The sequence below is a fragment of the Miniopterus natalensis genome, chromosome 3 (genome assembly GCF_054644295.1).
Source record: "Miniopterus natalensis isolate mMinNat1 chromosome 3, mMinNat1.hap1, whole genome shotgun sequence".
Taxonomy (NCBI): Eukaryota; Metazoa; Chordata; class Mammalia; order Chiroptera; family Miniopteridae; genus Miniopterus; species Miniopterus natalensis.
This window is the reverse complement of record NC_142083.1, coordinates 80306499-80318526: the sequence shown is the minus strand read 5'-3', so window position 1 is coordinate 80318526 and position 12028 is coordinate 80306499. Positions and strand designations below refer to the sequence as shown.

The following is a 12028-nucleotide window of genomic DNA, read 5'->3' as shown; positions in this document are numbered from 1 at the left end:
CCCCCCCCCATTTTGTTCTATGTTGATCTGAGTTTTCATTCTTACAATTGGTACAAGATTTTCTTTGGCATTTTAATAAGAGGGAGCTGACACATTTTGACCCTTAGGAAATATATATTGAACAAAAGAATAAAAATTGGAGCAAGGTTATCAGGGCCTGTGAACCTGCAACTCCCTTGGCATGGAAGTCTCAAAATCGTCATGGTTGGTGAAGACCAAGAAACTGCATTTGACATTCTCACCAGAGTTTGCCACCTGGCTTCTCTAGTTCTTGAGATCCCTTGAGCTTAGTGCCCTTGATCCCCTCCCCTCCCCCCCAGGTGATGTCTTTGATATGTATCAATTACTCATGAATAATGCCAACATTTGTTGAAAGCTTATGTTATGCCTGGAACTGAGTTAGCTGAGGGAACTGCTATTCATGTCATCACAATGAATGTTTAAAACAACCTTATGGGGGGGAGGGGGAGTAAGTACCGTAATTATTCTCATTTTACAGATGAGGACAGTTGAGATTTAGAGAGAACAAACAACTTGCCCAAATTCACACAGGCAGTGAAAGCAGCGAACTTCTGCTGGAGGTGTCCCACTCTGGTTATATAGTGATCTCTACATTCTACCATGTGTGTATACAGACTTGCCAAGGGGCTTTGGTGACACAGTTGCCATCCTGAAAGTGACAAACAGTTGCTTACATAAGCAACAGATTGTTAGAAGATGCAGCTTTCATCCAAACTAAGAGACCAGAGGGAAGGCTCCTACTGAGACCTCACCAACTCTATCAGTTCACCTGCCCACGACCCCCTCATGGAAACCCCTGGAAATGACTTCTATGCACACCTCTGAACTATGCCCTGAAGACTCGGCTCAGAAGCTTATCAGATACTTTGGGGGGTAGAGCTGGTACAAGAAAAAAAACAGTAATAATACAGGGGATCAAATGCTAAATGACAAAGGTGTGATGCTCACCGTGAGTGCTATGGGGACTCAGGAGCCACTCCCAGGCTGCAAGCAAGGAGGTGCAGATAAGGAGCGGACCCTGATTAATTTGTGCTGCTGGCTGGTAGTGCCATTGTCCACATTTCCCCGGCCGTTGTACCAGCCAGCAGAGAGGCAATGGCTGAGCTGTTTGTTCGAGATGCTTGTGGCAGTGTTGCCTGCTTTGTTTCCGATTGGCGTAAGAATTTTTATGCTGTAGCTTTCTTTGATTCTGGGAATTGGAGTCATCTGAGCTGGTGAGCAGTCCATTCTGCCGCCTAGAGCAGGCAAGAAACGGGAGACCCGGGAAAGAAGAGTGCTGTGAGGGAAGACTAGCCTGCTCCAGCCAGGTGGGTTGTCCCTTCTTCCTTAGCACACTCAGGGAGGAGCAGAAAGGAACCCGCAGGCTTCTGACTCCGTCTATGGGACGGTCTGGGACACATCTTGCTATTTTTATTTTTATTTACAACACAAACCTTTGTTTCACTGTGTATTCTGTCAACTTCTGGGCACAGGAAAGGTAGACAGGTAGGGACCAGGAAAGGTGACTGGAGACTCTAAGCTAATAAATATGCTGTCCTTCAGGAATGGGGTAGAAGGGAAAAAAGGGGCCTGTCTGCCAATGGACTTGACAGAGGTCAGCCCCAGGGAGGCTGCTTATAGTCTTCAGGTTCTAGCTCACACCTGTGTCCAAGCACCCCCTCGCTCTCATCAAATCTATTATCTGACCTTGTAGGTCGGCGGGCGGTGGCCGAAAGTGTGCCTCCCTAGATAGTGGCGGGACTGGGCTCGCCGATGCTCCAGCTTCTCCCGCTTCTGCCGCCCGGCGAGGGCGCAGGTGTGATTGTGGCCCAGGGGTGTGGGCACCGGGGAGCAAGTAGTTAAGGTGGGGGGCGCCTGGGCGAGTCGTCCAATACCGAAGAACAGCAGTTTGCCAGAGTTAACGTGGGCAGATTCTTTGGGTAGGGAAGGAAGGAGGACCGTCTGCCAAGCGCCAGCTCGCCCCCCGCGGGTGTGCGCGCGCGCGAGTGTGAGTGCGCGCGCGCGCCCAGGCGTTCCTCAGGTTGCGCTGCCTGGAAACCAAGGGAGCTTGGTTATTGGCAAGGCGACGGAGTGGGGGTGGGGGCCCCCGACCCCCGGAGCAGCGCGGCGCCCGCTGCGGAGCCAAGCCCTGAACCCCAGCTCCCAGTGCGCTCGAAAGCAGAACAGGGTGGGCGCTGCGGGCGGCCTCCAGGCCCCGGGGGCTCGCCGGGGAGGAGCTGGGAGGAGGCCGAAGCTGCATGGAGTTTCTAGGGCGCGCAACTCCGGCGGGGCCTCGGCCACTGGGCTCCGGGGCGCTGCGAGGCAGCCGCGCACATGGGCTGAGCCCGCGCGCCCGGGCTCTGCACGGCCAGCGGCAGCGGGAGGGGTAGAGGAGCGCGCCGTGCAGGGGTGCGGGGCGCGGGTCCCCAGACGGGAGCCGAGGACAAGGACAGGGAGGCACGCGCCCAGATAGTGCTCCGAGCCGACGAGGGACTCGCGCCGGCTCGGCGCGCGCTTGGGGAGCGGCCTGGGGCGCCGTGGGAGCCGGTGGCAGCGGGGATGCCGGCGCGAGGACGCAGCTGCCGGCTGGGCGTGTGAGCGTGTGGCCGAGCTGCCCGCCAGCGCCCGCATCCGCGCCGCCCCCTCCCTGCGGGCCTCGGAGCGAGCCCCCAGCGCCGCGCCTCTGCGCCTCGGAAACCCGGCTTCGGGGCTGCGGGCTCGCGCCGCCGGCCCCGGCCCTGCGAGAGGTGAGTACACCCCGCGCCCGCCCCCTCTCCCCGTCTCCCGCCCTTGCCTTTCCCCTGCGCTCTCGCCCCTCTCTCTCCACGGCGCCCAAAGCCCGAGCTGTCGCGGGCCCCTGTCCCCGGAGTGGGCGGGCTGGCGGGCGGGCGGCCGACAATGCCTCCATACCTGTTGGCCCGGCCGGAGGGCATCCCAGCTCGCCTGAGCCACCTTGCTCTCCCTTGAGGTGGCTCCTGGACGCCCGCCCGGGGGCGTGGGGCCGGGCAAGGGCCGTGGGTGTCCCACTCGGGTGTCCCGGAACTGTGCCAACTGTAGGTTGAGAGCTGGGCGCCTGGGCGGTGGGAAGGGAAGGGAGGGCAGGGAAGCCGCACCGCAGCCCAGGTGGGAGGGCAACGCGGCTTCCAGGTCTTTGGGAAGCCGGGAGTCATGGAGATCAGGGGAGAGGGGAGGCGGGAGGCGGGGGAGGGTTCCCTCCACCTCCAGCCCCGGCGCGGGCTGCTCGCCTGCCTTCCCGGGCGCGCGCTCCTCGCCGCCCCCCGATAGGGGTCCGGGGCCCTGCGGAGCGCGGGATAACCCGGGAGGCCTCTGGCCGCCCGCACGGGGACCTGGCTGCTGCTCAGCTGGCCCCTGGGCCCCGCGCAGCTTCGTGGGTCCGGTGCCTGGGTAGCGGCGGGCTCCGGCTCTCGGGGTAGTTTGGGTTGAAACGCCGGTTCCAGTCTCCCCGGACAGGCGCCGCAGGGAGTGAACTTCCTCAGACTTGGCCTGAGGGCGCCGAGGCAGCAGCAGGTAGTTCTGGGGCCGGGCTGGGGGGCCCAGGCGAGCGGGGGCACGTCTCCGGGCGACCGGGTGGCGGTGCGGAGGGTGCGCCCGGGAGTGCGTTTCGCCTCCTAGACGCCGGCCACGTGCGCCCTCTGGCCCCGCCGGCGGCAGCGTTTCCCACTGCTCTTTTTGACTTGGGGAGGAGTGTGTGAGGAAGGCACCTTCCTTGCCATTGGTTTGAAGCCCTTAGCCCAGGTGAAACGGTGACTGCAGTTCCTTGGGTGCCAAGGCTGGGGCGCCATCCTCACCCCCTGAGCCTGTTTTTCTGCAGAAAAGGAGACTTTCTTGGGCTCGGAGGAAAGCGGCTCAGTGTTGACTGTGTGTGGCTGTGCTGGGTCCTGAAGTCTGGTTAGTATTAATAGTAACTACATTCTAGAGTGAACAAGAGCAGCCTCGCGGTAGAGGCGAGGTGACCTTCTCTAGAAGAATGGATACATATCTGGCCTCTGTATGTCCAGACACACCCAGCACTTGTGCAAATGGGAACACTCATAACGCTTAGGATTTCCATGTTCTGCTTCTTTAACTGCTGACTTTTAGTCCAAAAGAGAAACTCTTTTTTCAATTCAAGCATCAGAGCTTTGGAAAGGGTTTAAATCCATTTGGTGTGAAATTGTCTTGAGGCAAGAGCAGGACAGGTTTTGTTTTTTTTTAAATTTTTAAATTTTTTATAAAGCTGGACTCCAGCTCTCCTCCTTGGCTTGTTGATGGTTTTAATTTCATCTTTGTGGGGTGGAAGGAAGTGTTGGTGGAGTCCCAGTTTTGTTTGCTACTTATTTATCTCAGGCTTTGACTGAGCCTAGATGGCAGCTGAGACCTCCCTCCCCCCAGAGCTTGCAGCTCTGCTGTGACACCCAGTTCCTGATTCATTCCTGGGCTCCAGGAGCCTAGATGGCAACTGAGACCTCCCTCCCCTCAGAGCTTGCAGCTCCGCTGTGACACCCAGTTCCTGATTCATTCCTGAGCTCCAGGAGCACATGCCTTTGCTACTCCCTTAGGCCGTTGGTGGTGGCCCCTATAAATGCCCATGGATGCCCCTGGGCTGCATTCTCCCTGTGGCCTGCTCTGCTGGAAGCCCAGCAGCGTGGCCCTCCTTTCTGAGTTCACTGCAGATCTGTGAGTTTTTCATGGCACAGCTGCCTGAAGAACAGCAGTGTTTACTGAGAAGCTGGTCTACAACACTGAATTTGGTTACTGGATATATCCAAGTGGAGTAATGAAAACAAAACTCGTAGGAAACCCAATCCCTAGGCTATTTTATTGGAGGAGTGCTAAATCCTCTTAGAATGATCACCTTTCTCTGAACTCGGAGTGTAACTATTGCCAGTAATCAGGCCTGCAGTGAGGGTGCAGGATAAGGGCTTTTTAGAAAGAAAATAACTTAATTCAGCTGATCCTGTGGAGAAGATGATGGGCATGACTTGATGAAGACACACCACCCCCTTTCCTCTCTAAGGGGTGGTGCAGATTGGAATGGAATGAGGGTGTGTGTGTGTGACAGCCGCTTGGTTGACTTAAACATTTATCTCCATGGTGGGAGGCCTCTGATCAGTGCTTAATATTGGGGAGTGTTAGGCTCCAATCTAGAAATTTCTTTTCCATAGCAAGTGAACAGTGTGCTCCTAGGTCACTAGCCTGAGAGAGATTTTTCTGTGCACTGATTCTTAAGCCTGCAGTCCAGGCTTTGGCAGCCCAGCAGTCCACCAGACAGCCCATGCAGTACTCTTGGGTGGCAGATGGGGGCGCTAGTTCTTATAGTGACAGGAAGTCTTGTGGCTCTGATAGAACTCTGGACATTTAAGGTCTTTGAAGACCTTCTCAATTCAGATTTCTGAGCCCCTACTTGGTGCAAGACACTTTCATGCATGTGAGCTCACATAATCCCCATTTTTCATATTTGGAAACTGATGCTAAATAACTTTCGTGGGGCTGCGTAGCTTGTGAGTAAGAGGCAGGGTTATGGTTTGTTTCTCAAAGGTTGGGCTTTCAGATTCTAAGTCCTGGGCTCTTTATATACTGCTGCTTATGATCTGAAGAGTATTTTAGTAACCTTTGACCTTTGGTGCCTCGTTTAGGGTCAGCCCATAGTGAGTGCCCTGTCTGTGTTTGCTGAGCGAGTCTAGATCAGGGTCTCATTTGTCATTCCTGGTGAGGAAGCTCAGGCAGGGAAGGAGCTGGACTTTGGGCAGTGGGTCAGGGGAGGAGGCCCTGCCCTCCAGGGGTGTCCGTGCTCCAGCCACGTGAGGTTCAAGTTCAGATTTGGTTTGATTATAGGCTATTGCTTCTTTATTTCTTTGCATGTTCCCTCTCTGGGCTTACATTAGTATTGGATGGGTGGCATCTTTGCCCTTCACTTGAGGCTTAAATGAATGTAGTCAGAGTGTCTGAAAAGTCCTTTCATGATGGAGAACCATTAGGCAGCGCAATGAGCAACAACCTCTGATGCTTGTTAAAACTGTGCGTCCTGGCTCTCAAGCAATGAAACTGTCTTCAAGGTGGGCAGAGCTTAGACAGATCTCTCAGTCGCTCAGTTTGAGAGTAATTCTGAATGTGGTTAGAAAGGAAGAAAACGAAAACACAATTGTTGCACCCAACCTGCAATTTTCAAAGTGAATTACGATTTTAATCATTTAAACAAAATCATCGAACAAATGATTGGTTAATATATCATCGAACAAACATGTATTCAGTGCCTATTATGTGGTATGGATATTGAGATAAATATGACACAGCACCTGTCATCAAAAAATTCACAGATGAGTGGGGAAGGCAGACCATGTATTAGTGGCACATATTTGTGAGCAGAGACAGAAGGCAGCTAGCCTAGGATGGAAGTGATGTCTGAGCTGAGCTGAGAGGGTGACATGGTCAGCCTTAAACGGGTATTCCAGTGCAGAGGAAGCAGGGTGGGTCCAGGGCGAGAGCTAAGAAAACATAGAAAATATGGGGAAGCAGCTGGTAGCTTGGAGTTCCGGAGCTTTAAGGTTGAAGCGGCAGTGACAAGAGAAGAGGCTGGAATGATAGATGGAGGTCTTTGGTCAGGACCAGGGGCTCAGCATTTCTCTGTTAGGGGGTGGGCAGCATGGTCATATCTGAGTTTTAGGTAAGATTGGTTGGGGGACCTTGTGCAGAATGGATTGGTGGCTAGTGCTGAGGCCATGTGGGTGTGTGGAGCAGAAGAGATGGGTTGGGCAAACATTTAGGAGAATTCTCAGGGTTCCCAGATTGCAAGCAACAGAAACCAACTCTGTATAACAACTAAACCAAAGAATGTATTAACAGTATTGATGGGAACTCACAGGACTGAGGGTGCACCTGAAGAGGCAGAATTGGAACAGACAGGAATTAGGCAGTCAGTCAGGATCTCGGTGGCAGGAATTGCCCAGGTTCTCTTAGGTGATACTGTGGAAACACATGATCTCCAGCCTTTTCCTTCATTATCATCATCATTATCATCGCATTATTCTTGTACATTCAAAATGCTCAAAGGAAATGTCCACTTGGTATAGCTTTGGGTCTTCATATCTAGTCGCAGTTTTCTGAAAGGCCATTGGAATGGGGAAAGGTTGTTTTCTGAAAAAAACTGGAATGATTCTGTGAAAACACAGTGACTGAGATGTTGGGCATGTCCTCCATAGAAGGGGAAGTTGGTGAAACTTACTGATTAATTGAGGTAGGAGTAGGAGAAAGAGAAGGGTACAGTGTGACTACTGAGTTTCTGATTTAGGTAATGGGGTGGATAAAAAAATGAAAATGCCAAGACTAAATAACTCACTTTTCCCCACTGACAGGGCTATGGACAGCTCTCTGTGACCAGGCTGCCTGAGAAGGTGATGACCTATTTTTAAAAGTCTCATTAAGGGGCTGCACTACTGTCAATAAGACCATTTAAGTAGTTACATTATCTCATGCCCCATAAGTCTGGGTACTTTGAACACATTTTTATTCATTCAACCAATATTTATTACACATCTCTGGCTTAGGTACTGGGGAAAATGGGTGAATTAGACAGAGGCAGTACACTCATATTCTGGTGGTATAAGACAATAAAAAAATAAAAATAGAAAATGAAATTAGATGATGTGATAGAGACAGGTGCAGTGGCTCCTTCAGGTTAGGTTGTCAAGAAAGTACTGACTAAGGAGCCATATTTAAGCAGAGTAAGTCGGGGGGAAGATCTGGAGAAGAACTTCCAGACAGTGGGAGCATCCAGGGCAAAGGTCCTGAGGTACGGACCAGCTGGATGCATTAGAGGAAGAGGAAGGAGGCTGGTATGGCAGGAGATGAGTTCAGAGAAGCAGGGGCTAGTTCATGGGGGGCCTCAGAGGTCACCTTGTAGAGTTTGAGTTTGATATTGAATTTGATGGAAGCCACTGGAGGGTTTTAAAAGGGAGAGTGAAGTGACTTAAATCATTTTTTTTGAAGATCATACTGGCAGCTGTGCATTCTGTGTGCACTTCCTTGGTACAGTAAAGTGGGTCTTTATCTCTTAGAGTGTAAAATGAAATGTGTAATGTTTAAGAGTAACAGATGGAGAGAGAAATGCTTTGGTGACCTTAATTTAGTGGTTTCTAATGTAGCAATTAAATGTGGGTAAAGATAAAACCACATTTTAGAAGAATAATGGGAATAAGTGGACTAAAAATGTTCACACGGCTTGTTCAAAGATGTTGGCATTTTGAATGATTTCTATTGTTTTTGAAATGAGCACGTATTTATTTTATACTCAGAAAAAAATTGTTTGAAAATGTAGACACTGATGACCACAAATGTTCTGAATGGGGTGTTATAAGAAGTATATCTACTAAACACTTTTCCTACCGTTCTATTTCTGGAAATATTTTGTACTAGCTGCCCCAATGGGTGGCTCTTTGTTTTATTCTTAAAAAATATTTTTAGTTATGAAAGCAAACATTCTTTTTCTTTTTAAAAATTAAAGCAATACAGAAATGTGACATAAAAAGCGATTGTGGTTTTCTGTACGCTCATTCCCCAGATCGTTAACATTTCTGTATATATATTGTTAGAATTTTTTCCTATGCATTTCAAATATGCATCTATATTTTGTTGCAGGATTTTGGAATATTGCTGTAACAAGTTACCCTATCTCCAAATTACTCTCCAAAATTCTTTCCTCCACAGCATGAAACCTAGATGACCTTTCCCCCCTTGAAACAAAGTCATTAGGAAACTCGAATACGTAACCTAGTGAGGAGAAGCTGGATCTTGTCTTTTTAGTATTCAGAGTGTTCACTGAAAGCATACTTTATACTTATAAAGGATAGAGCAATTAAATATTCATTAAATGTTCGTTTCCGAGCATTGAAATATATTACTCTAACATCGGAGCCCAAAAGTTGGTGTCATGATTACAAATCACTTGCAGTTTTTCATTAACAAACGTTAGCCAATATGGAAACTCAGAAGCGCAAATTAGGGAGCTTAGCTAATTATTTTGGTGACACAGTTAATTACAGTGGAATACTATCCTTTCAAAACAGGAAAGGAAGACCATTCAATGAAGTGTTCCATAGAGCCACTGATGTGCTTGGGAAGAGCTGGACATCTGCGTGGTCTCACCGTGCAGACAGTTTGGGGCTGAAGTGCTGGAAATGAAACTCCGTGTTAGTGTAATTGAACAGTGTCAGATTGGTCTCATTATGCGACTCAGCAGAATTACCACTTTCCCATCATTATTTTAATTACATCCTTTCTTGGTGAAGAGAAGAGCCAGTATGTGCTTAGAAGAGAATGTGTGTAATGTAATAGAACCATGTAGTTTAAGGGGCAGCAGGGACCTTGGTTATCTCATTTTACAGATGGGAAAAGTGAGGACCAGAGGGAGTAAATGACATGTGCTCCGTCAAACAGAGGCGATTTCCTCACCCTAGTGCCTCTTCCCTACATTCTGCAGTGGCTCTGTGTTGTTGGGAAATGCATTTATTTTGGCAAACCTAAGAATTAGAAAAGTACTCTGAACCTGATGAAAAATGGGAGGGTTTTTGAGCTGTTCGTTCATTCTGTAAGGTGTAATCTCTGTGTACTGGTAATAGGCCTGACTACTGTGCAAACATTTTTACAGCCTGGTAAGAAAACCTCAGGCATCCGTGCTGCACATTGATGTAGCACTGTCAGCTGCCAGCAGTCCCATGGCTTGTCCTTAAAACCAGTTACTCTCTTGTTTGGACGATTCATTTCATTTTATACACAGACATGTAAACACATATTCCATACCCAGCAGGAAATGACAAGAATTCAATAATGATATATTTAAAAAAAAAAGAACCAACCTCTGATTTATTAGTCTTTCTTTATTTTACAGATAACGAAACCAAGATGCAGCAAAGTTGGGTAGCTTGCCCAGGGTCCCAGGTTAGCCTCTGGTGGATGGGAACCACCACCACCATTGTCTCCTCCAGAGGCATGTGACACACTACCTGAAATCTCCATCTTCCCTTGTCTCTCAAAGACAAGCAAACTTTCTTCAAGAAAGAGCAGACTTGTCCTGGCCAGTGTGGCTCAACTGGCTGGACTTCGTCCCATGCACTAAGAGGTTGCCGGTTCGCTTGCCAGTCAGGGCACATGCCCGGGTTGCAGGCTCGATCCCTGGCCAGGGTGTGTACAAGAAGCAGCGCATCGATGTTGCACTCTCACATTGATGTTTCTCTCTCTTCCTCTCCCTTCCTCTCTCTCTAAAACTCAATAATCTATTCTTAAAAAAAAAAAAAGAAAGCAAGAGCAGACTCTGACTTCGTGAAATCGCTTTAATTAGTTAAATCACTTTTTATCTGGGCAAACCTATGGATGTAGACCTATAAAGATCTCTTCTCTGGGGTTGCATTTTCAGGTCTATTATGTGGGTTTTACCCAAACCCTTCCTTTCATGAGTCACTTGCTGGCAGAAGATCGAGGACAGATCATCTTTCCTCAGCTGAGGCGGGTGGTCCTCTTTTCACTCCGAGACCCAATCCTCAAGTGTGTTGCACGGATGTCTAACCAGCTTCTGAGTGCTGGTGGATCCAAGTACTGCTGGTTTCCAGATTGGCTTCTATGTTATCTTTAAAAATTTTTTTTTATTTTATGTCTCAGGCACATATTAGGCATTTTTGTTTTTCAAATTTAAGTTTACCTTTTTAAATTTAAGTATAGTTGGCATACAATATTATATTAGTTTTATGTGTATAATATAATGATTTGACATTTATATAATTTACAGTGTGATCACCACACTAAATCTAGTATTTGTTTTGTTTTGTTTATTTTTTAATAAATACTGAAATTCTCTACTTTGCACATGGGAAGAGAAAAATGCTTCTTCAAAAACCCAGAGGCACAGAATACATGGGATCCTCAAGGGACAGGAATCACAGGGGAGGGGCCACAGAATTAAAAAGGAGGGAAATATAAATGCTGGCAGATACTGTCAATGGGTCCTCACTCAGAGATCTCAGCCTGGCATTAAAAATTTTTTTTTCTTAAATTTTAAATGTTTATTTTTTTCTATAGTGCATCTCATTCAAATCATACAAGTCTGATAGATCCCCTCCGCCCCTCCCAAGTACAAATAATCCTCATTTCAGATGCTTTCTCTTTCTTCTTTTAATCTTACAGGATGTACAAAGATACTCACATTTTAATGGAGAAAAACATCACTCAGAGTTTATTAAAAGTACGGTTCCCAGGCCTCACTCCCGGAGCACCTGAGTGTCTGGGATGGGCCTTAGGGATGCAAAATGTTAACCCCCACCCCCAGCCCTGTCATTTCTGCTGCTGGTGGTCCTCAAACCATTTTAGAGGAACGTTGCTTAGGACTTGTGTGTTATCTTTTGGAAGCAGTTGCAGCCTTAACATTTTTAGTTATGGTGCAGGCTGACTCTGAGTCATGCACACGGGAAGGGACTGAACCAAGGGCACTCGCCATGGACTCTTCTCCCTCAGTTTCAGCTTCTGGCCCTGAGGTCCATGTGCTTGGGGATCCCTGCATGAAAGGTGTTGCTGAAAAAGAAAGTTCTGTCCTCTTATTTGGAATGGTGCAGTTGCCATGAGAGACAGAGGAAGAGAGAGAACTAAAAGGTGGCTCTCTCCTGGAATGACTACCTCCTGCAGGAGCTGGGAAATCCGGGGAGTAACCTTAGACACGAAGGTGAACACAAGAGGCAGTCCTGATTTGGGATGATGACCCATCATCACTTGGAACTCCAGCGAGTGGGATGGTGACCCTGCTCTTTCTTGGGAAAGGCGATACAGACTTTTCCAGAGGGAAGTCGGCTGGCCCTGGATTTGAGTTTTAGAATCAGAATGCAGAATTCAGTTCCGTGTTTCTCTAACTTTGCTGCACATTGGAATCCTCTGGGGAGCCTTAAAAAAGTCCCAGTGCCCCATCGTACCCCAGACAAGTGATGTCAGATTCTTGGGAGGGATGGGGCCCAGCCCCTCAGGTGATTCCACTGTACAGTCAGCTGTGAGA

The 12028-nt window shown here is 48.8% G+C and overlaps 1 protein-coding gene across 2 annotated transcripts in view; it reads left to right on the top strand.

Annotated features, from left to right (window-relative positions):
- CALN1 (calneuron 1) overlaps positions 1-12028 on the top strand; it is a 379805-nt gene that overhangs the window by 47216 nt on the left and 320561 nt on the right. Inside the window, exon 1 of one of the 2 annotated variants that reach the window (XM_016225136.2) lies at positions 2676-2747. The exons of the other annotated variant lie outside the window; for it this stretch is intronic. The gene's annotated coding sequence lies outside the window, so the exon portion shown is untranslated. Of the gene's footprint in view, positions 1-2675; positions 2748-12028 lie in introns of those variants that run through there. 2 annotated transcript variants of the gene reach the window in all.